Source organism: Rousettus aegyptiacus, unplaced genomic scaffold (genome assembly GCF_014176215.1).
Source record: "Rousettus aegyptiacus isolate mRouAeg1 unplaced genomic scaffold, mRouAeg1.p scaffold_m13_p_18, whole genome shotgun sequence".
Classification (NCBI taxonomy): Eukaryota; Metazoa; Chordata; class Mammalia; order Chiroptera; family Pteropodidae; genus Rousettus; species Rousettus aegyptiacus.
In genome coordinates this window covers 20,267,316-20,290,597 of record NW_023416293.1, presented here as the reverse complement: position 1 = coordinate 20,290,597, position 23,282 = coordinate 20,267,316, and the positions used below count along the sequence as shown (strand labels likewise).

The 23,282-nt window shown below is 40.6% G+C and overlaps 1 protein-coding gene across 4 annotated transcripts in view; it reads right to left on the bottom strand.

The window, feature by feature from the left end:
- Positions 1-23,282, bottom strand: part of CHRM3 (cholinergic receptor muscarinic 3) — a 443,200-nt gene that overhangs the window by 303,099 nt on the left and 116,819 nt on the right. For 3 of the 4 annotated variants that reach the window (XM_016129573.2, XM_016129571.2, XM_016129572.2), the window contains exon 2: positions 13,321-13,429. The gene's annotated coding sequence lies outside the window, so the exon portion shown is untranslated. Of the gene's footprint in view, positions 1-13,320; positions 13,430-20,180; positions 20,210-23,282 lie in introns of those variants that run through there. The other variant, XM_036235627.1, reaches the window with a different exon arrangement.

Genomic DNA, 23,282 nt, shown 5'->3' with positions numbered 1-23,282 from the left:
CTTTTGAACCATTTCCGGTCCTTGTTGCAGAGCTCATGAAGAAGAGGACTGCTTAGATAAACCAGCTGCTGGATTTCCTAGAATAGTAAATTGCTCTCACACTCCTATTTGATGTGATCCTGCCACATTTTTTTCCAGCAGGATTTCCTCATTTTCCACAACTATTTGTTTCCACTCAAAATGAGCTTCCTACAAATAGCCTCTTGTCAAACATGCACAGAGTGAGCTATATGCACAGACCTGCTATAAACAAAGAGACTCTTCATTATATCCACCTTCCTTTAATTAAATCACAAAATGCAATTTTTTCATTTAAATTTTGCCTCCTTGCCTTGAAACAAATCACTGCTATAGGATAAAAAGATTTAAAAATTCCATGAAGTCAGCTGGAATTCTTCGCGATTAGTAAATTAAATTGCTAAATGTTTCAAATTAAAAATAGCAAGAACGAAAGGTCATTCATATATCTGGAGTCATATAAAAATATCTCAAATCTCTATTTTTTTTTCAGCTTAAGCCATTCTTATCTCTTCTACCGTTCCTTACTTCCTCAAATATTGGTTATTTTAATGACATTCTGATGATTCTTAAGTTAGCTATCTGAGACACTTTAACAATTTTATGTACACTCTAAGCTGATCTAGTCTTCCTGATTTGAGGTAAGCCACGTCTGTGATGATCTACTTAGTCTTAAAAACAAATAAATATTCATAATTTTGATTACATAAAGTAAGAGGGAGTCTGGTCCTGGGTGGATCTGCGCATGGTCTCTTGTTCCACATCAGCCTTGGAATAAAGAAAACACCTCCCTTCCTGAGAAAGTAGGCAAGTCTCTGAGAGTGCGACATTTCTGGAAGATAATGTAAAGTCATCTGCGTGAATTACAATGATGCGATTATACTGATGGCATAAATAAAGGTCTCTGGAAACTTCCAAGAGCAATTCATTGTTCTTTTGTCTATATAAATGATGAGCTCCAGCTCCTTCCATTTCCCACCTGTGAAACTTTCCTTTACACAGTAAAACAACTATGTGAGTCTGTTGAAATCCTCTAGAGCAATGCTACTAATACACACATCTAGACTAAAACTTAATCATTAAGTCTCGATCATTAAGTCTGGATGACAGACCCAAACCCTTCAGTCTTATGGCATCACATGGACAGTTCTGGGCTGCGGCATCGGTCAGACTGGGGTATGGATTTCAGTTTTATAACTTCTTAGTGCTGTGGACCACAATCTCTGAGCTGTCTCTTCATCTAATAAAAGGGGGCACTATCTATTTTGCAGGGCTGTTATTAGGATCAAACGACTTAAATGTACATATGTAAATGAAAAATGAGGACGGTCCCTAACAAAGCCGCAATGAAAGTGTCCCCGCTTTCTTGCCTTTCATGTCCAGAAGTCACCACACCCACAGGTGGCATACATGGATAGGGTCAGAAGCGACTGTGGCTTCTCATGAGAAAGATTTTCAAACTTCAGAATGTTTGGGCCGCATTAATAGACACTAATATGAAAATTAAAACAATCGGTTAAAAGCTGTACACTGAACTGGCAACCGCACTTCTGCGTGCTCTGTCGGGCGGGGTACAGTAAGCCACACAGTGGTCGGTGGGAGCGGAAGTCGATATTTTGGGGGGATGGCAACCATAGATTGACACATAAAAATTTAAAATATTTTTTTGATGGAGAAATTCTATTTACACAATTTACAGCAGTAAATCTTCATGGATACGTTCACTAATCTGGTAACGGGTTAGTGTCCTTCACACAGGAAGCTCTGTTCCCGGTCCCGGGGCTGGAGCCGTGAGTAAGCAGGGCCGAGTCCGTGCGCTGCTTGCGTGGAGCCTACAGTCCGAGGAGCGCGCGTCCCATAGACGAATGCGTGAGTCTCGCAGGAACTGCTCACGCACGAAGGGAACGAGTGCGGAGGGCCGTTCGAGAGCGACTGCAGGGCTCCCACGCACAGGCGGGGGCCCCTGGCAGAGATGACGGTCCCACCGAACCCCAAGCGGAAGGACAGCTGGAGTGGGAGGGCGGAGCATTCCAGCTTGGCGGGCGGCGCGAAAGTGGAGGGGGCGGCAGAGGCGGGGGGGGGGCCGCGGGGGAACTGGGGGGCCGGGGGGGGGTGAGATGCAGGGGGGGGGGCAGCGGCGGAACAGCGCAGGTCCTGGTCCTGTGGGGCCCTGACAGCCACAGGGAGTGTGGACCTGGTTCAGGAATTCTGAAAGGCCCTGAACCTGCAGGTTTGTGAGCCAAGAAGTGACGTGATGGACACAAGAGCGGGGTTGGGAAGAGCCGGTAACAAGCGCGGACCAAGGGCAGTCCAGGCAGCAGCCCCGGGACGAGACCCGCCCGCGAGGACAGGAGGCGAGCGCGCGGGCTGGGGGTGCGTGCTGCGGGAGGCCGATAAAGCCCCAGTAAAGGCCGCTGCTGCTCTGAGAGTGGTGAGCGACGCGAGGGGAAGACCCACGCCGGGGCTTCGCCTGGATCTCCTGGGACGGGAGTGACGTCTGGACAAGGGACACGAGCGAGGCGGGGATAAGCAAGTGACAGGTGGCTACGAAAACCCTGCAGCGCTGGTGAGAGCACGACGGCTGAGGGCTCGACCTGCAGATGAACGGATCCTGTGACGCATTTGTGAATGAGCCAGGTGAATCGGCTTTGTTCAACTAGCAGAGGATCAACTGCTTGAGACTGCAAATGACAGTGGCCTTAAAGGTACGTCTGAGACAACCTCAAATCTCCTTATGTTCGGGATTAAAGTCGAGGCGGACTATCCTGAGGTTGTCACAAAGCACTGAGAAGCCGGCTTCCACTTCCAACGCCCTGTCTCTGTGAAGCAGGTTTTTCTACAGTGACAGCAACCAAAACGAGATTACGGAGTAGACTGGACATAAACAACACACCCTGGATGTCACTGTCTCCCATTGCCCCAGATGCCACCATCTAGTTGCAGGGGAACAAGCTCAGGGCTCCCGCGGATTCCGCATTTTGCTGAGTTGTATAATTATTGCATTGTATATTACAGTGTAATGATAATAGATATAACATGCATAATACTGTAATGTGCTTGAGTCAACCCGAAACCACCACCTCCACCCCATTCCGTGGAAAAATTGTCTTCCATGAAATTGGTCCCTGGTGCCAAAACGATTGGGAACCCCTGTTTTAAAGAACATTAAGCAACAGAATCACCTACATTGGTCACTCATTTTGATTAAAGAGTAAAGCGAACTTAGGAAATGACTTAGAAATTCTAACGGACAACTGCATGCCGGCAACTGCCGATGGCCACGATAAGGTTTAAGGGAAGAGAAAGCTGTAATGAATAAATAAGCTGACATTTGGACTTTCAAACTTATAACGGTTTTTAGGATATCAGTAATTCATCACTTCAAATAACATGTGTGAGGAATTCCTTCGGAGATCACTGCACTGTCAAGACGGAGACGCCGAGACACCACGGAGCTGCCGGAAAAGAATGAATGAAGCGAAGGTTTTGGACAATGCTTGAATCGCGAAGGACCAACCAACTTAAGAAGAATGAGGAGGGACTAGATTAATAACAGTGGTTTTCTCTTTGGACTGTGACTCCCCATAGGGGAAAAAAAAACACATTTTATCATGTAACAGAGCACACATACACATAGACATATACATCAAACAAAGGCTTTATAAAAGTAATTATGGAATGTACTGCGATATTTTTTAATTTTGTTGTATTTCATTTAAAAAGGCTGGTGGGAATCTACTAAAATGACTGCGTGACTGAGTCCTAGGTCACCTTGGAGTCTGCGCAGCACTGACAGAGTTTGCTAGAATGCCTGACTTCGTTCAGAAGCCAGCTGAACAAAGAAGTGTGGGTGTCGGGAGCATTGCCACCGAGTTGCCTTTCTCATTAGCAGGAAAAGAGTCTGAACAGAGAGGACCCTGCTAATGAAGCGGCTTCTCCCTGCTCTGACAGCCCCGGAGGGTTTCCTAGCCTGAGGCATGAATGAAAGAATGAGATTAAAGTCTAGGATCTACTTACCGTTTTAAATTAAAAAAAAAAAATCCTGTGTTATTATTTTCTAGGTTGTGATTGATCCCTCAAAGCAATTAATGAACAGGAATATAATTTAATTCAACTACTTGCTTCCTCCTATGTGCCCTGTTCTGTGTATTTCCCAGGGAGAGTTAATAACAAAACTGAAATAAACAACCTGAAACTTTATATATAATGATTATTCTCGTCTTAGACTTACTATTTCTATCTTTTAATTTATCTTATGCGCCTCCTCCTTGAGGAAGTCTCTGACCTTACTATAATCTGTTTAATGGATTTTAACAGGCTCATATTAGGAAGATCAGGTACTGAAATGCGTTTTTAATTACTCTGTTTTATTAGAGTGCTACACAGTTCAGGACGTTAGTACTTAGGGTGGAATCCGATGAGATGATAATTACTTTGTCAACAGTATTTATTTTAACAGAAATCTCTGTATTTCGCCCCTCACATAAAGTAATAGGAAAAGGCAAAATTAGCAGTGAGGGTGATTCATGCTCCTCCATTTTACGTTCTTTTGCCCCATCCTTGAAAGGCCATTAGACATTATCATATGGCTCCATTATTTTTAAATCTAAGTTAAAAAAAAAAAAAACAGTAAATTAAAAATGAATTGTTGAGAATTACTGCAAAATCTTTGGTGGCACATTTGTGTATTGAGCAGTAGTTTTTACATCAGTGGCATGAAAGCTGACTGATCTTGATTTGGGAAAGCCACCAAAATCATGTATTCAGAGAACCTTAAAAGTAGTTACCTTTTCAAACATGAACCTGTGTTTTATTAAAAGAAACTATTTTCAAATGTATAGTTTTGATATTTTTCATCTCCTCCAAGAGGAACAGGCTACTTTATCACTGTGATCTAAGTAAACAAAGTTTAATATTTACTTACTTGCTTAGCTTAACAACAAGGCCATTTTATCGTATCAAAAAAAAAATGCTAAAAATGATTGACTCGCTTTCTAGTTGGAAACCTGACACAACACAGTGCATGGCTGACACTGTTTTTCCAGCTTTTGAATTGTTCCTTTGTCACAGCTCTAAGAGCACACCGATATGACCTTTCTAATTAAGTAACGTATATGAACCGAGGACTCTGGTTCTACAGGCAACTTTTACGTGATTAGGTAATACGAGAGCGTCCGTGTTCCTCCACACTTCTGCTTCTGCGTAGAGACAACTTGAACTTTAATTAAAGAACAAAGAATTGAGAATTGCTTCTTTCCCTTCAGAGTACTCTCCACCCCTTTGAGTCTCACAGTGTCAAATTTTCTGTCCTCCATCAGCCAATATAACCTCTCAGTGCAATCTGATAATGTATAGAAAAGCTTGGGGACTTCTCTTTAGATTCTAGAACATCTAGACATTCTTAAAATAAAGAAAATAAGATAGGATACAGATGGATAATTTTCAAAGATAGGTATTTTATCAAAATTTTAATTTATGGAAATGATCAAAATATGAATTTTTGGTAAGAGTCTCAACCTTTGTAATCTAAAACAAAGCTTTAAAGTTCAACACAAGAATTCCTTTTTTGCTATAAAAAGGAGTTTCTTTTATTTAAAATTAAAACTACTACTATCCGTATATACATATAGTAAATGATACATATCACTTTATATAAATATATGTGTACATGTATATACGTATATACATACACGCTTATTAATTTATACACAGACACACTCACAGACACACCCCCAGACACACACACATTCGACTCCCTTCCTTTCCACACTTCCTGCCCTCGCTGCCTAATGGCTACCTAGAAATATAAATTCCATGAGGACAAGAACTTGGTTTTGTTCATAGCCCCAGACACTACTACAAATAGGAGGTCCATGAACATTCACTGAATGAATAAATGGAATACCTGAGTTCTCCAGCTTCAAACATTTAACTAATGTAATTTAAAACATTATTTTCTTCTTAGATCATTTAATTCAGTCAAATTTCAAATGATTTCAAAATATTATAATTAATTTAAAAGAAGGTGTTAAAAATCTACTGCTTCTTCAAAACTATCTCTGCTTCCTAGGCTTATTTGTTATTACATTTATGTTCTCCTTGTTTGCGTAAGTGAACGGTTTACTGCACATCTAAGGGACAGTGAAACACTGGTAATATTTATCCAGCATAGAGATTAGCAAAATATGAGATGAGTCAACAACATTCTTTTAAAATAACTGAGCTGAAAAGAGAGAGAATGTGAAAGCATTTGCTGGTGGCTGCCTGGTACACACACCGAAGACACTTGCTGAAACCTAAAATCTTAGTCTTCATCTCGTAGGATCAATCACTGCCACACGCATTCACTGACCATTAATGTAGGAAAAAATAAGACATCAGAAAATATATTAAATGACGGTATTATTTGACTTTAAGAATAAACTGTCCGATCTCAAAATGGTTAATGCATTCTACTGAAAGACACTGAGTGTACCTGCTACTGAGGACATGTCTCATATAAATATAGATTCTCATCTTTATTCATATTTGTTGCATCAGAAGAATAGAATGGGAAGTATTTAATTATAATTTTATAAACTGTATTCTTCAGGATATTAAATAAGCATGATTTAAAACCTGAAGCATATTATATTTTCAGAATTTATTTCAAAAAGAAAATTAGTTTTCAAATTCCATATATACCATACTACATGCTTCCATATTTATATGTCAGTCCTACAGTGGTAAGGCTTTTACAAATATAGGTTATATAGTATGCATGTAAATCAGTGGTAACCACTGCATAGCACACAGCTCCTTTTTTGTAAAAATAACACTCTTTGCAGACTCATTCTGAAGATTTAGTGATTATGTGGCACTGAGCTTCCACTGCACAGCCACTAGCTTAGTAAGTGGGTAGTCACTATTATTATGATAAAATTTCGGCATACGACTATAAGTCCTTTAGCTAAAAAAAATTTAGAAAATAATCATCGAGATATTTTAATCTTTAAAAACATAAAACAGGGACATAAAAAGTAATCAGGAAACAACCTGAAATTTTGTCAAATGTTACCTCTGGGAATAATTGTAAAAACATGCACTTCTTTTAAGAATATCTTATTCTTTCTGTATTACTCTACCTACTTGAGTGTATCAAAGCTTTAATACTGTGTTAATACCTACATCACTCCATTATATTTCTGCTTACATTAACTGTATTAATAGTCTTGATATATGATTCATTCAAATATTATCCTTTTTTGCTTGATGCATATCAGTCTAAAACAGCACATGTGTGAAAACTGATCTACCATGTAAGCTCATTTTCTTCCCTTAAAGAGATCTTTCTTAGCTTAATGCTTTCCACTTACCTGTCCACAGCCAGCTGTGAAAGCAGAATGGCTTGGGTTACCCAATGCTGCTGTTAACTCCGCCTAGTTAGCCCACATACACCACTCTGCATACGACTGAGGTACACTAAGTAACAAAGATAAGTATTGAGTGTGAGCATACAGGTTTAGTGGACTTAATGGTCTTTGCTGTTAAAATGGTACTATTCAAGTACAAACTTTTAAACTAAACAGTTTAAGTCTTCCTCTGAGTGATATACAGCTATTAAAATAAATTTAAAATAAAATTTCATGTGGCTATACAACTAGGGTTTTGTTTATTGACTTAGATTTTTTTTGGGGGGGGGTTGCTTTGCCCTCTATTTTTAAAAAAAAGCTCAAATTTACAGGAATGTTTAATTACACTTAATATATACATTCAACCCTGTCCAAATCAGTAGGCACCTTCCATAGACAAATGAAATATATATATACATATATATGTATATGTATGTGTGTATATGTGTGTGTATAATATTTAAACAGTTTGTGATGAATTCAGATCTCAAGTGTTGAATAAAATTAATTCAAACTATATACAATAATTACTATAATAAAATGAAATACAAGAATGTTTTTTCTTACTAATTTACATGGAAGAAATCATTCCAACGTTAGCCAAGATGAGGTTAAATAATTCTCATCATTTTTGAAATGTTCTAAAATTAATATGCTTACTGATAAACTAATAAGGAAGTGAATAGTCAGTTATACATTTTCAAAATCCATATTTTTGCTGAAATATTAAAAAATGATATAAACATGTTAAAAGTTGCCATTTTTCATTTTTCTTGTTATACTTTTTATAGATTCATATTACTACAATTTTAAGCTAATATTCATATTAAAAGATATTTAATAGAAATCTGCTTGACATGTTAAATGCAATTATTTCCTGTTCAATCTGAGGACAGAGGATGTTGTTTCAATTGCTAATTTAATCAGTGGCTACATGTTGAGTGCTAGACACCGACTTGCAAGACTGAATAAGACAAGCCATCCTTGCCGAGCCGGGAGCTCAGCTGGACAGACGGATGCTGCTGCAGAGCGTTTGTGCCTCTCCGAAATGCGTGTGTTAAATCCTAATGCCCAATGTGACAGGTTTCGTAGGCAGGGCCTCTGGGAGGTGATTAGATCATGAGGGTGGAGCCCTCGTGAATGGGATTAGCGGCCTTAGAAAAGACCCCATGCAGACCCTTTGCCCTTTCCCCCACTTAAGAACATAGTGAGAAGATGGACTTTCTAGAAAGCATGCCCTTGCCATATACCAAACCCACCAATGCTTTGATTTTGGACTTTCTAGCCTCCAGAACTGTGAAGAACAAATTTCTGTTGTTTATGAGCTACTCCGTTGATGGTGTCTAACTGCCCAAAAGGACAAAGACAGAAATATCAGCCAATTCTTGTAAATGATACAAACGTGGTCTATTACAGAGGCATGTACACAGTAGATAGGTGGAAAAGGAGGAAATGGTCCATTTTCAGAGCAGGATTAAGGAAGTTTTCACAGACGGCAGAACATGTAAAAGGAGTTTGGAAGGAAGAGCTGGAGTCTGATGTAGAGTATGCGCAAGCACTAGGGGGCTCACCATGTGATACCACACGCAGAGGCGGGGGGCAGCTCGGGGTGGCTCGGTCAGCAGAAGCAGGAGCCTGGCTGCGACAGGCGAGAGGAGGCCACACTCCAGGGCATTCCCCTCGGAGCGATTCTACTTCTAGTCACTCTTCAGCAGATACGCCCTCTAAACGACTCAGCTTTTGCTTGTCCAATGACACATTCTGATCATTCACAACTGTCTTGAGCCTTACACTGTCCCCTGACAATGACTGTGTCATGCTTAGTGATGGCCTGACTAAACCTACCTATTCTTAGGGTCCCAATGACAGAGATTTCACCTATCTCTATCTCCAAACTACAGTGTACTTCAGCCTGGAATACCCCATACTTACTCCAAACTGACAGTGTGACAGGGGATGAGCTGGTGTACTCCTCTTTAGTTTTTAGAGCTAGTTTATCAGGCGATTGATTGATATCTGAGTAAATCAGACTCCTTTAGAAGGAAAATTCTGAAGCCACAAATACATTTTAAAATAAACATCACGAATAATGATCATGAAAACAATCGGGGAGACACGAGGACCCTCCGCTTAGCAGCATCGGCAGTCCGCCGCCACGGCTTTCTTCTCATGACATCCTTACTGCCGACATGAGTCTTCAAAATGTGAATGACGACGGCGCCCAAGGACTAGAAACACAGAATGATGCAGGGCCCCAGGGAAGCAGGTCAGAGCAAGCGCTATGGTCATCTGTCATCCAGGTCCCCAAACAGGGCCAGCAAAGCAGCGGCCACACTTATCCCCATGGGTTCCTACCGAGGAAACCACCTCCAAAACTTTCCACTTGGAAGCCTCCTCCATAACCATGACTGTCCTTGACAGGAAAACTCTATAAAGCCTAAAGCTATTGCAGAAATGAGCAAAAAGAATAAAAGGGACTGTGCTGGCAACCGACTGGCTTCATTCAACATCAACAGAAATCTCCAATTTTGGGTGTGGTGAAGAAGGAAACTTTGCTCAATACAAACAGCTTAATTGTGATACAGCAAGGCTGTGAGAACAGCAGGCTGTGGACCAGCTCAACGATGTTAGCTGTTAGCGTCACAGGTCAATCATGAACAGCATGGCTGTGAGGCGACCCTGAGGCCAGGCCCCTCTCTGACAGACAGCCCTGCCCTGCCTGCTCTTCTCCACCACAGTCCGGCAAGACGTCTTTGGCTTCCTGTTCCGTCTTTCAGTTCCAGTCTGGGAAACAGTCTTCCGTCTTCGGTGGAAAGGAAAGCATGCTCTCAGAGCCAGAGGGAAGCTGGCTTATACAGACAGAAGTCTCTGCACCTGGCCCTCGACTGGCCCATCCTGATGCAGATGAGGACTCGCAGTCTGATTGGTCCAAAAGGCGCTCTCCTGATTGGTCAGAATGGAGCTGCTCTAATTGGTTGAAGATGCTGATGGGGATATAGTTGTGCAGCTCTTGATTGGACGGGGAAAGCCACAATCCTACTGATTGAAATAGCATTCCAGGAACTCTTTTTGTAAGGCCTGGCTCAGATGGCAGCAACACAGTGCAGGTAGGCAGTTCACTGTGGAGCCAGCGCAGCTCAGTGCAGTTGCGTGAAAGGACCCTGTTTAGAAATGGCTGCTCGGGTCTCCTTTAAATTTGAGCCTAGTTAGCCACCAGGCGCCTTCTTGGTAGATATCTTCTTTCTCAGAGTCCACAGTGCAAGACAGCATTCAATACTACTGCAATCTGAACTGTAAACCAGTCAGATTAAATGTACGTGGCTGCTGATATGGATGGACGTAGAGGCGGACTGACCACACAGTCATTGTTTCAGATGGTTTATAATCAGCATGTGAGGGAAGGAGACTTGGCTTTCTGCTCTGAGTGATACACAGCAGCCTGGCAATCACTCTTGGCTCAGATATTGCCCCAAGTTATCAGTATTTCCCACCTTGGGAACAAATTATGACTCATTTAAAAAACACCGCCCATTACAACTACTGAATTCGGCCAATACAAGCCCAAAGGACAATACCTAAGTTTACTCATAACAAGAGCAAATATGCAATCTGATTCAGAATACACGGTTATAAAATGAAAGTTCAGCCCTTCCTCTCCATTACTTTGTAACACATAATCTACATTTCTACCACCTTTTATCCCCTTTTTTCCCAGAAAAAAACAAAAAGTTCGAATGTGGTAACAGGCCTAACTTCGGAACAAATTAAACATTGAGCTGATGTTCCCTGATAGTCCAAAAAAGCCAATAGGTATTTGTCATTTTTGTTTTTTAAATCAGGATGCCATATTTCAGTTATATTTGCATTTTGTAATTTGATTTAAATTATTTGTATGTCCTTTTCGAAATTCTGACTCTAACAAAACAAGTCTTACAAGTGAGTACATTTCCAAAAGTACCCTAAATATAATGTATGACAAAAACATTTTTGTAATCTAAGAATCTCTCATTTATATTATTTCAAAATAAGATTATATAATAACTTAAGATTATATCTTCACAACTCCCAGAGGCTGTGGTGAGCCATCCTAACACAAGCAGTATGGAGTATATTTTAATTATTCCCATTTTACTTATCAGAAACTGAGATTCAAAAGTTTCAGTAACTACTTAAGTTTCCACAATCAATTAATAAATTATTTTGAATCTAGGGCTTTCTAATTCTCAAATCTGTGGTTGTCACCATAATCCTTTCTTTATCCAGTGAATAATCATTGCTAATACTGGTTCCACAGTGCACCTAAGCACCTGACCATATTAATCCATTAATCCGCCCAGCCAGCCTCACTATTACACCCATTCTACACATGCACAAACTAAGACACAGAGAAGTTAAATGCGTTGCCAAACAGGCCAAGGCTGGAAAATGATGTATTGCAGCCCCAGGCAATCTGACTCTAGACTGCCCCGACCCCATACTTAAGGACTATGCTATGACATAAACCAGTGAATAAAAGTTACTTGTTATTAAGGTTTCGTCTAACTTATACATAAAATTTTATTCATGTAATAAACCATTACTCCTTCAATGATAACCATTTCTATATCTGGAAAAGAATTTGCAAACCAGTTTTGTTGCATTAGCCTAGTTATATAACAACTTGTTTAATTTTTGTGGAAAAATCTTTCCAAATATATTTGTTGAGATTTTCACTTTTAGTCTTTTAAACAAGCTAGCTGTATTCTCTTAGCTGAAGAGAATGGTCATATGAGGTATTTAAGAGATCTCAGTTAACAAAGTAATTAAATATATTAAACTAAACGAGTATTATCGAATTTCTATATTCCCTTAGTATCCTGAAATTAAATGACACATAAAAAATATTTATTGTATCTTTTCTTCTCCAAGTGTAAATAACTAAAAATAGAATCTAGTAAGAGAGAAAACATCTTGGCGATCAGAAGCGGAAATCTCAATCTCATGGTTGGTGCAAACTGATGTGCACAGTGTGAGAGAAACGTGGTTTTTTCCATCATTCATGAAAACATAATTTTCCCAAATGTAATAAATTAATATAAGACAGGAATTAAAATTAAATATGATTTTATCATTTACCTCTTAGGCGAGTGATATAAAAAATACTAGACTGTATTAACCAATTTAAAAATAATATTATGGTCAAAACCTTTTACCGCCTCCCTCCTTGTAATATTAGTCACAGATAATGTCATCTATTATTATGGGGTTTATAATTAGCTAATAGTTTCATATATCATCTCATTTGAACTGTAATCTTATAAATTAGGTAAAGCAAAAATTCTTCCTCTCATTTTGCAGGTGACAAAACTGAGGCCTAGAGATTTAAGGGACTCATAAAATGATAAATGTTGGAGCTGAAACCAAAATTAAGGTCTTCTGATATTGAGTATGACCCTTTTTCAATGTCATTGTAAACATCATGTCAATCACCATATGGCACCTGTGTAACTGGAAGCATATAAGATACACCCTTGGGTAAAATTATAATAATATTGATTGTTTCAAAATGTTATATTAAGCAAAATCTTTAGGCTTACATTGCTAGATTTATGTGATATTGAAGAACTAAAAAACACTGAAACTTTCCAGTGACTTTTTTGTTTAGTTAAAAGAGAAGTAAAATTCTATGCTAAACTCTGCCTGTATAGATACAGATATACTACCCAACGAACATATATACATACGCATAGTATGTATATCCTAATTTGTTCTCCCATTTTGCACCTGGTTGTAACAGACTAAATCTGGCTATATTTCATAGCAGCAACACAAAAACATGTATTTTGTACATTTTTCGTTCTAAAAGTAGCCTTCATTAATTCTCAAAACATAACCATGCAAATGGTAACAATATTGAACAGGAAGTACCTACCAGAGCAGGGCGTTCACAGCGGACATCACGATGGGAACGGGTACAGCGCCGCCAATCCACCGTCCACGGGGCAACTCGCCACCAAAATCTGTGCCATCGCCGACCAGATCTAAGCAGACACATAAAGATGACTAAGTTAGTCGATAAACATCATTTCATGTTATTTGCACGAGAGCATCTTTACAGCCTGTAGCATTAGGGAAAAAAAAAAGATATCTGACGAGCAGTCCAACGGAAGGGCCTTGATTACATCCCCGTTTTCACACAACAAGCCAGTGGAAACACATCACGTAGTCAGTAAAGAAGTCTGATTAAGTGATAAATTTAGTAGTAAACTGGAATGTTATTGGAAGGTTATAATTTATCGACAAAAACCAAACAAATAAAAAAGAAAGTTTAACATCATTTGATGTGGAATGTTGTTTTAGGGCCTACGTGCTGGGCATCACCTCGTGCCTGTACGTGAAATTTCAATTTGTCCTGACTACAAAGCTACAACACAGCGGTCCCCCTCCACAACACCGCGAGCTCAGCCGGGGACTGGTGGCCCAGGGTGTGAGCTCCACGGCCCGCGCTCCTCATACAGGTGGGGAGTGAAGAGCACGCGCTTCTTCCTACACTCACCTGTGCTCCACACAGAATGATAACAGACATCAAGAGAATCATCTAAAGACAGCACATTGTTCCCTGTCGTCCCTGCAGGTCCCCAGAAGACAGCGTGGTATTCTATTCATCTTTGTACAAATGTAAAGTGGGATCTCGTTTTGGGATACAGTGCCTGACATGTGTAAATATTTGCCGAGTAAATAATAAAATCAGAAAAGTAGGAATTGGCATACTTTTTCAGTCTCAATTCACACTTTTGTTTTGTCGGTCATTTTATTGACTTTCCAAAGTTATCTTCCTGTTTGTAACGCAAGCTCATGAGGAAAAAGTAGAAAGAATAATCTAAAAAATCATGTAAATGAAGTTTGAATATGTTCTTTCAAAGAATCACAAACTAGTTAGTAGTCAGTGTAGTTCAGCTGGAGGTTCCTGAAGAATAGCAAAAGGTAGATAGCAAAGAAACTGTCCAGAGAGAAGAAAAAACATGCACCTTTCACTTCTAGACCAGATATCAGCATGCTCACCAAACCGACCACCTTCCCAAGGGCCGGTTCCCGGCCGGGAAGGACCGCACAAACACAGAAGGACACTGAGAAGGCTAAGGCCTCCAGGCCGGAGCTGCCCAATGAGATGGAACTAGGAAAAGCTGCTCTGGACCAAGGATGCTGTAGAGAAACAGCCGGCCAGGAGACGCCGATGGCCAGACCTAGGGAGAAGCGGTATCACAGCGCACTGGCTGTCGAGGGCAGCGGAGAACGGACCACTGCCTGTCACCTGTGTCTGCGGAGCCTGTGAGCTGAGAATGGTTTTTACTTTTCAAATCGTTGGAAAAAATCAAAAGAATTATGTACATTATTTGAAATTGAAGTTTTGGAGTTTATAAATAAAATTTTAGTGGAATATAGCCCCAGCCATGCATTTCCATATTGTCTCTGGCTGCTTCACGCTACAAAGGTAGAGCTGAGAGGTTAGGAGAGAAACAGAATAACTCACAGTCTAACATATTTATCGTCTGACCCCTTATATAAATGGTTGGCTGATTTCTGGTCTGTTAGTTCTCCATGTCAGAGAAATGGGGAGGGGGAAGCTTGGAAGCAGGGGGGTCGGGAGCCTCAGGGCCACCCCATAGTTGCACTAATATATGGGGCTTCTCCCAGGAGGACACGCTGGGAAGGAGGTTAGACTCAGCCACATCCAACCGGCACCGCCTGAGCCAGTGAGGACGGATGGGGAAAACCGGCCAACGCCGTAAGTGTCTTTTCCCAACACGGTGCTGTCGTGAAGGAAAGTCCTGAAGCTCTGACGCTCACCCCGTATGTGCCGCCTCCAGAATGGCGGACAATCGAGATGACGAGCCCTCCTGCTAAAGGTCTGAGAAAGGTGATCAGAGCAAACAGAAATGCCTAAGCAGGTTAGAGACACCCCATCCACCTCATTTAAGGGCAAATAATGGCTGTGCCTAAGAATGAACAAATAGGGATAAAGCAAAACAAAGCAAAGCGTACAGGCTGCCATGACTCGCAGAGCACAGCCTTTGCGTTTGAAAGGCATCGCAGAGAGTTACACATTTTGGAGAACAGCTGCCTTGTGCTCTCTAGGAAGTGTAAGGCAACCCAGAACGAATCCCTAAACCTATCTTCAGAGAAGTTAACTAAACCCAGATAAACAGGAAGACCCGCATTTCCCACTTAATCAGTCATTGTATCTCAGTGAGGAGATTTGAGCTCGGAGACTTGGGTCTGAACACCAGTTCCACCAGATTCCTGCTCCGTGACCCTGGACAACTTACTGCATACTCAAAGTCTCGTTTCCATCACTCTGAAATCAAGTCGCTTTGAGAGCTGCATGACGGAACATAAAGTGTCCCTCCCGCACACTGCCCGGCGCAGGGCGGGTACGCGGGATCGGCAGCTTCCCGCTCCCTGGCCTGCCTGCGCCTCCCTCACGCTCACCTGTCGTGAGGTCACACGCACAGGGAAGTGGCTGCCAGACCAGCAGGTCCCCCTTCTGTCACACATGGCTGCGCATCTTCTGTTTTCCCTGGGTAAACTACATCTCTCAAATTTGGGTCCATCTTTATTTAACTGGTAAGTTGGTATTCACTTGAAAAAAAATTAAATGAGAAGTAAATGCTGCAACCATTCTTAATCCCTTGGGCAAAAATGTATTGCTGTAACATTTTGTGCATAAATCTATTATAATTTATAATTTGTTATCAGTTTACATGTGTCTTTCCCTGGAGCCATATCTTGATCCTCTTGATTGACATGTTATACTATCAAGATGATCAAATATGGCCTCATTGGGCAGGCACACAAGTAAACACACACACATGCGCACGCATATGCACACACGGTTCTGCCTGTTCACTGGCCTAGCAGTGGAGGCTTCTGCTGAGTCTTTTCAGCCGAGTCTTTCGGCTCCTGAACAGGAGCTACCTCCTGCAGGCCAGTTGCAGCCTGCATTCTAACAGTGACTTCAGAAACGCTTGTTGAAAGAATGAATGAAGATAAGAAAAAAAAAAAAAGATGAAAAAGAATGATGCAAAGGTAAACTTGGTGAGAACTTGGTATATAAAAAGGAACACAGCATATTGTTGGTGCCACTTAGAGCTTAATTATCCTAGAAATCCATCTGAATATGTGCACAAAACATTACAATCTCTTCATTTTATAGATTTGGGTAACCCACCTTTAGGAGCAGTTCTCAATAAGAGAACGTCCCCATTTGTTGAACATCTACTAAGTGCCAGACTCTGGTAGGTACAATCTCTAGACTGATAGGTACAAGCTCTAAGGCAACTATTATTGTCTTGTTTTTTTTTTTTTTTTTTAGAGGAAGAATCGAAGATGGAGAAACAACAGGGTTTTTTTCTTGACTAATGTCACACAGACAGTAGAAACCTAAGTATATCAAATTCTAGAGTACAGGCATTTCCACGTAACAGACCAGGCTTGGTCTCTACTTTGTTAACAGAATACTATTGTGTAAACAGTTAATAACTGGTACTTTTCATTACTGCTATTATCAATACTATAACTTGACAAAAGGAAAGCAATTCAACACTATAGAATGTTACATTGTCCTATGATAGGTGACTGGATAAAGAAGCTGTGGTCCATATATACGATGGCATATTACTCAGCCACAAGAAAAGATGAAATACTGCCATTTGCAAAAATGTGGATGGACCTCAAGATAATCATGCTAAGTGAAATAAGCCAGACAGAAAAAGTTGAAAATCACGTGATTTCACTTACATAAACCTAAAGCAATGAACGAACAGGACGAAGAAACAGAGACTCATGGACGTGGACAAGAGTAGTGGTCACCAGAGAGTGGGAGGGGGAGGGGAGAGGCAGGTGGGATAAAAGGGGTCAAATATGTGGTGACAGATAGAAATCTAACTGGGAGGTGAACACATGATGTGAATATATATATATATATATGCCTTACTGTTAAAATGTACAGCTGAAACATCGGATTTTGTTAATCAATGTCACCATAAAAAATTAATTAAAATTAAAAAATAAAATGTTACATTGTTAAACTTACATTACATTTTATTGCTATAAGGTGTATGGAAGTTAAGCTAACATAAGGAAATGTGTATACAAATACAGAATCTAAAATGTTATGTATTGGTTCATGGAAGTTATAATTTCATGTAGATTAATAACTATTAGAAGACAGTGTAATGAAAATAATAGGACTGTATGATTATAGGTAACTTATTTATCAATTTATTTGAGAAAGTATAAGTTGTCTGAGTTAAAAGTTTATGTTAAAAACAGATATGCATAAATTTCTAAAAGTGGTGGTAACATCCCTTTTACACATTTGAAATATATATATATTTTTTTGGTAAGCAAGATAATAAATTATTATTTTTTCATTAAGAGCTATTTACTTGTTACTTATTTATTTTGGTATAGAGATGGAAACATTCAGAGGCATATGTAAAAAAAGAATTATGGAAGCAAAGTTGTCTTTAAAATGGAGTCATTTAAAACTGTCTGCTAAAAGACAGTTTACCGTAATATTTCCCAGTGAGCATAAGCAATCGATGATGCTAATCCCTGTACTCCAAGGTTTTCTGCATCTCATATCTACATGTGTATGTACATACATATATACATACATACATATGCTATACACACGTGTGCATACATATGAGGGACAGGGCGCGCGCATGCACGCGCTAGCTGTTTCAGCAAGAACCGCAAAAAGAATAACGGCAAACGTTATTTATTGCCCAGGAAAGGGTAAGATTATTTAACGAGAGCAGCAGTCACACCGAACCGCGTTGATGCACGCTCAGACGGCCCCCGAGCGCCCGCGCTCCGCGCTCCTGCGTCCTCACCTGCGCCCGAACGCGGTCCGAGCAACTGACGCTCTCTCATTCTCATCGCCTTATAACAGAACAAAGGCACAAAAAAGTGAAAGGGTCCTGTCTAATCAAAAGCATCTTTTATCAAAGAAAGTACAGAAGAGTGACCTTGGCCGTGCAGCTCCAGGCCGGTCCCCCGGAAAGCCGCGGCGCGTCCCCCCGCCGGGCTCCGCCGAGCGCGCCGCCCGGCACCCAGGGCTCCAGCGCGCTGGTGCGTGCGCTCTGGGCAGATGGAGAGAACCGCATTTTAGCTAGGCTCTCCATAACTTGAAAGAGTGTCTGAAGAGAGTTTTTGGTTTTCTTTGTTAAGCCCCTGAATTCACTCTTGTAACTGTGTCGGACAGGCGCAGCGATCGGTAGGAAATGATAAGTCAGAAAGAACGGCCGCTGCGGCGAGAAGGCGCAGGCGCGGCCCACGCCTGCGGCGTCCGCTTCCGAGGCCAATTTAAAGCGCTAGTGGGTAGGTTATATGTGTGTTTACATTTGTAATGAGGTAACTGTCACTTCATGTTTACATTTCTTGGTTATTAAACTTTAAAGACCAGCTGTAGTGAAAATTAATTTTTATGTTTAGTCTACATTTGCTCTCCTGCGTTCCAATGACTCTTTTCTATTAATTGTAAGGACAGTTAAATTAACTAGACAAAAATCAGTGGATTTTTTCATAGGTAATTTACAAACAGAGATGGCAGCTTCTAACTATGTAATTTAAAGCTAACTGCGACATTGTCTAATTGTGTTGCACATTCATAGGGCAGGCTGTGGATAGGGGGTCTCCTGGCTCAGAGTTGTCAGGACAGAGCACAGGGTCACGCGTGCAGGGTGGCTAATGCGGAGAGAGGATCAAGGTCAGGGCAAACCACAGAAAAAGTGGGGAGCAGTTTCTATTGGCATCTTCCTGGGAAAAAAAACACACTTTCAGATTCTCATTGTGCTTTATAATTTCGTTGGAGGACAGAACTGTGTAAATTAAAGGAGGGGATGGATACCTGTAATCCCCCGAAAGCTCATATTGTCGGCCATTACATGCTCCTCCTCTTCTCTCTCTTCTTTTGCTCCTCTCCTGCTCTTTCTCTGCCCTCCCCCATCCTTTTTCTCCCAGTCCTTTTTAGCGGGAACGGCATCAAGATCAGAGCTGCTCCTGTGTCAACCCAGGTGTTAACACTCTGATCTCCACTTTACATGCATATTTTTCTTTTCTCAGTCTTCCAAAACTGTTATCATAATCCATATTTTACAGAAGCTGCGGTTTTTATAGACTGAATTTCAAAGCCAAATAGCTAGTGAGTGGGCAGAGGCAGGAATCAGACCCCGCTCTAGCTGAATCCCGGAGCGGCACTCTGCAGATGCAGAGCTCACTGTCACATCACAGACCCTGAGCCGTGTGGGTTTGGGAGGAGGAAACTGGGAGCTAAGTTACCCTCAAGAGCTTAATTCCATATTGGAGACTATTAGACTCAATGTTCTTAAATAAAAGCAATAGGATAAGTACAGAGGGAACAAATGCAATTAATTTCTGAGCCCTGATGTTAGGAGGGACCATGATCAGTGCCAAGGCACCAGTACATTTACTGATGATAAAAAGAAAGTAAAACATGGATACCAGATACAGCAGGTTAAAGGGGCATTTCTTAATCAAACTGTCACAAAATTAGAAATTGATGAATACTTTAGCAATGCGAAATATGCCAGGGAAACCAGAGATGGAGCCCAAGGAAAGCAAATGAAAAGTCATCTTCGAAACCTAAAAAAGGGAAGAAAAGGAAACAAACAAATGCAAAAGCTCAATCTTAAGCCCTAACAGAAGCCACTGCTGGGATGCCGAGGCCTCCTACCGGAATACACCGCAGAGGCCGACACGCACCTAGATCCAGTGGGAACGGCTCCCCCACAGCGGCTGAGCTGTCTGCTGGAAAGCGTAGCAACGCGAGTTCATGACAAGCCAGTGACTGCACAACCTGAAAAGGCCTGGGTCCCCCTGGAAGTGCAGGAAGAAGGCAGGCGGCCTTCCACACCACGAGGCGGGGCACGTACATGGACATTCTTCAGGAATGTCCGTGGACACTCTCCTACTTCTGTCTTGAAAGGAAGTGATTTACGACTCAGAAATCATAGTTGCAGGGGTATGTTACACGTTTTAAAATGATGGTTTACTAGTGTCTTACAGTCGGAATATTTACAGATTTAACAGATCCCCTTGGTCTTTGGAAGTGGCGACGCTTCCTTTAACTTCACGGCAGAGCAGAAGATACACGTAGCAAGCATCCCTTGGTGCTGACATCCCAGCACACTCGTGACTAAGGAAGACGGCAGCCACCTCACAGCACTAAGGTACTGTGCTCTCGGGGTGGAAAGAGGGCGTCCTCACAGCTTAAAACAGCAGCAAGTTTTACTTATGGCAAAATGCGTTCAGGACTTGCGAGCATCTCTTCACATAGCTCCTCCCGGGCTGAGCCTCTCTCCACTCTGCACATTTAAGCAAGGAAGGTATCATTCTAGATGTGGTTAAAAGAAGGGCCCTTTCAATTACACATTAGAGAAAGTAGGCTTCCAGGTCAATTAAAAATTGATACCAAGAACAGAATTAAGAAACACAGGACGAGTGACAGTCCTACGGTGTGGGGACAGGAATGCTTTGTCTTCCAACTGGAATTTCTACATAGATGAGATGGAACCGTGGGTACTCAGGTCACACGCTCCTCACACACTGTATATTCTGGGAACTGGAAAGCCAAAGCCGGCGGGAGGACCGGGTAAGCTGCCTCCCACAGATCTGGATGTGTTGTATTTTCTTCCATTCAGTTCAAAATATTTTAAATTTCCCTTGCAATTTTTGTCTTTGACCAATGGGTTATTTAGAAGTAGTCTGTTCCATTTTTAATATTTGGTGATTTGACAAATTTATTTTTGTCGTTGATTTAATTGATCATAATATGTAATATTATTATGGTCAGAGAACACAATTTTTGTGACTTGAACTCTTTTATTTGTTTTATGGACCTGCCTTATAATCCATTCTGAAGAACATTCCATCCTCACTTGAGAATAATATGTATTATTATCTTAGGGTAGAATAGTCTATAGATTCCTTTTATTTCAAATTGGTTGTAGTGTTCAAATCTATATCCTTGCTGATTTTCTGTCCCAGTCTATCAATTATTAAGAGTACAGTAGAAGTCTCCAACTACTGTTGTTGAATTCTCTATTTCTCATTTCAATTTTGTCAGTTTTTGCCCCTTACATTTTAGGGCTCTGTTGTTAGCTGTGTCTATGTGTTTTCATTCATCTTCCTGATGAATTGACACTTTTAGCATTGTCAATATCCCTCATTGTCTCCAATAAATATCTTTAATCTGTCTTTTTATTATTTCTGTTTTTGTCTTTCAACAGTTTGACCATGAAGTGTCTAGACATGATTCCCTTTATGTTTATCTGACTTGGAGTTCATTGGGTTCTCGGTTATATAGATTGATATGTCTCAGAAAATATGAAAAACTTTGACCTTTTTTCTTAAACTATCTTTTCTGCCTTTTCTGCTTTGTTCTTCTGCAACGCCCATGTGTTGAGATGTTTGGTGTTGTATCATAGTCTTGTTTTTCAGAGATTACACCTATTTATAAATGTTTGGGCTCACTCATTTTCTTGTGTAATCTCAACTCTGTTTTTGAGTCTCTCTAGGAAATTTTCATTTTCATATTTCATATCATGTATATCTCCTTGCTAATACATGAGAGATCTTTCACACACTTTCCTTTAATTCTTTAAGCATGGAGTCCTTTAGTTATTTGAACATATTTACCACAGCTCCACTGAAGTCTCTGTATGCTAAGTCCTACACCTGGGCCCTCACACTGACATTTTCTATTTAATTCTTCTTTATATGGGTCACACTCTGGAAGCCCACTTATCTTATTAAGGTTTTGAATTATTAATTTAATTTCATAGGCATACTTCTTAGAGCTGTTCCCTTTTTAAATGTCGATATAAATTTTGGTGAATCAAGCAATATAAAAATAAGTTATATTAGTTTCAGTTCATTTACTGGGACACTAGGTTGAATTTGAGGAGTGAGAAATTAGTAGCTGATTCAATAGTGCAATTAACTAATTTGACCTACTTTTGGAGGCATTCATCATTGAAAGCAACAAGACGCATGATAGGTTGGGAAGAAAAGGGTTGAGACTGGCACCTGAAGCTAACACTGAATATGCATGGGGTGGCCTGCAGAGTGATGGCCATTTGGTTGATATCAAGGTGAATGCTAAATAAAAGAAATAGGAAAATACATAATTAATCAAGTAAATTAAGTAACAAACAAGACACCTCATAACATACAAGCTAAATTCCAAAATGAAAGACATTTGAAACTCGCACTTTATATATTCACTTTTTCAGACTACCACATTGAACCAGCTGATTCTCACTAAACTGCAGATATGCTATATTCTATGATAGATCATCTCTGGAAAGAGAGCAGAACTTGTGAATATTTCTTCAGTAATAACTTTTAAATCTTTCTTTTTATTATTCCTGAGGGGCAACCATCGCCAAACAGTTTTTCAAGTACTCAGAAAGACATCAGTGGGTCGAGAAGTAAATGAGAAGTGAGGAAACGAATTCAGTAAGTGCAGCCTGCTTTTTAAACCTGAATAAGAAGAGAAATGTCCTTATTGGTTTGTGTGTGTGTGTGTGTGTGTGTGTGTGTGTGTGTGTGTGTGTGTGATTCCAGAAGGAAAAAAAAAAGATTTTATGATGGTTGTCTCCATTGCAAACTGCATGAATGACTGCCCTTTTATTTACATTTCCAACCTCTGCTGATCCAGGATCTGTGGGTCATGTTTGTAACACAGGTTGCCAGGTACACTGTTCAAGTCATGTTCTGGCATGACTTGGGTTACTCTAATTTACTGTAGCTACTTTACTATAATTTATGGACCGTCACTTTATTTACTCTGCATTTATGCCC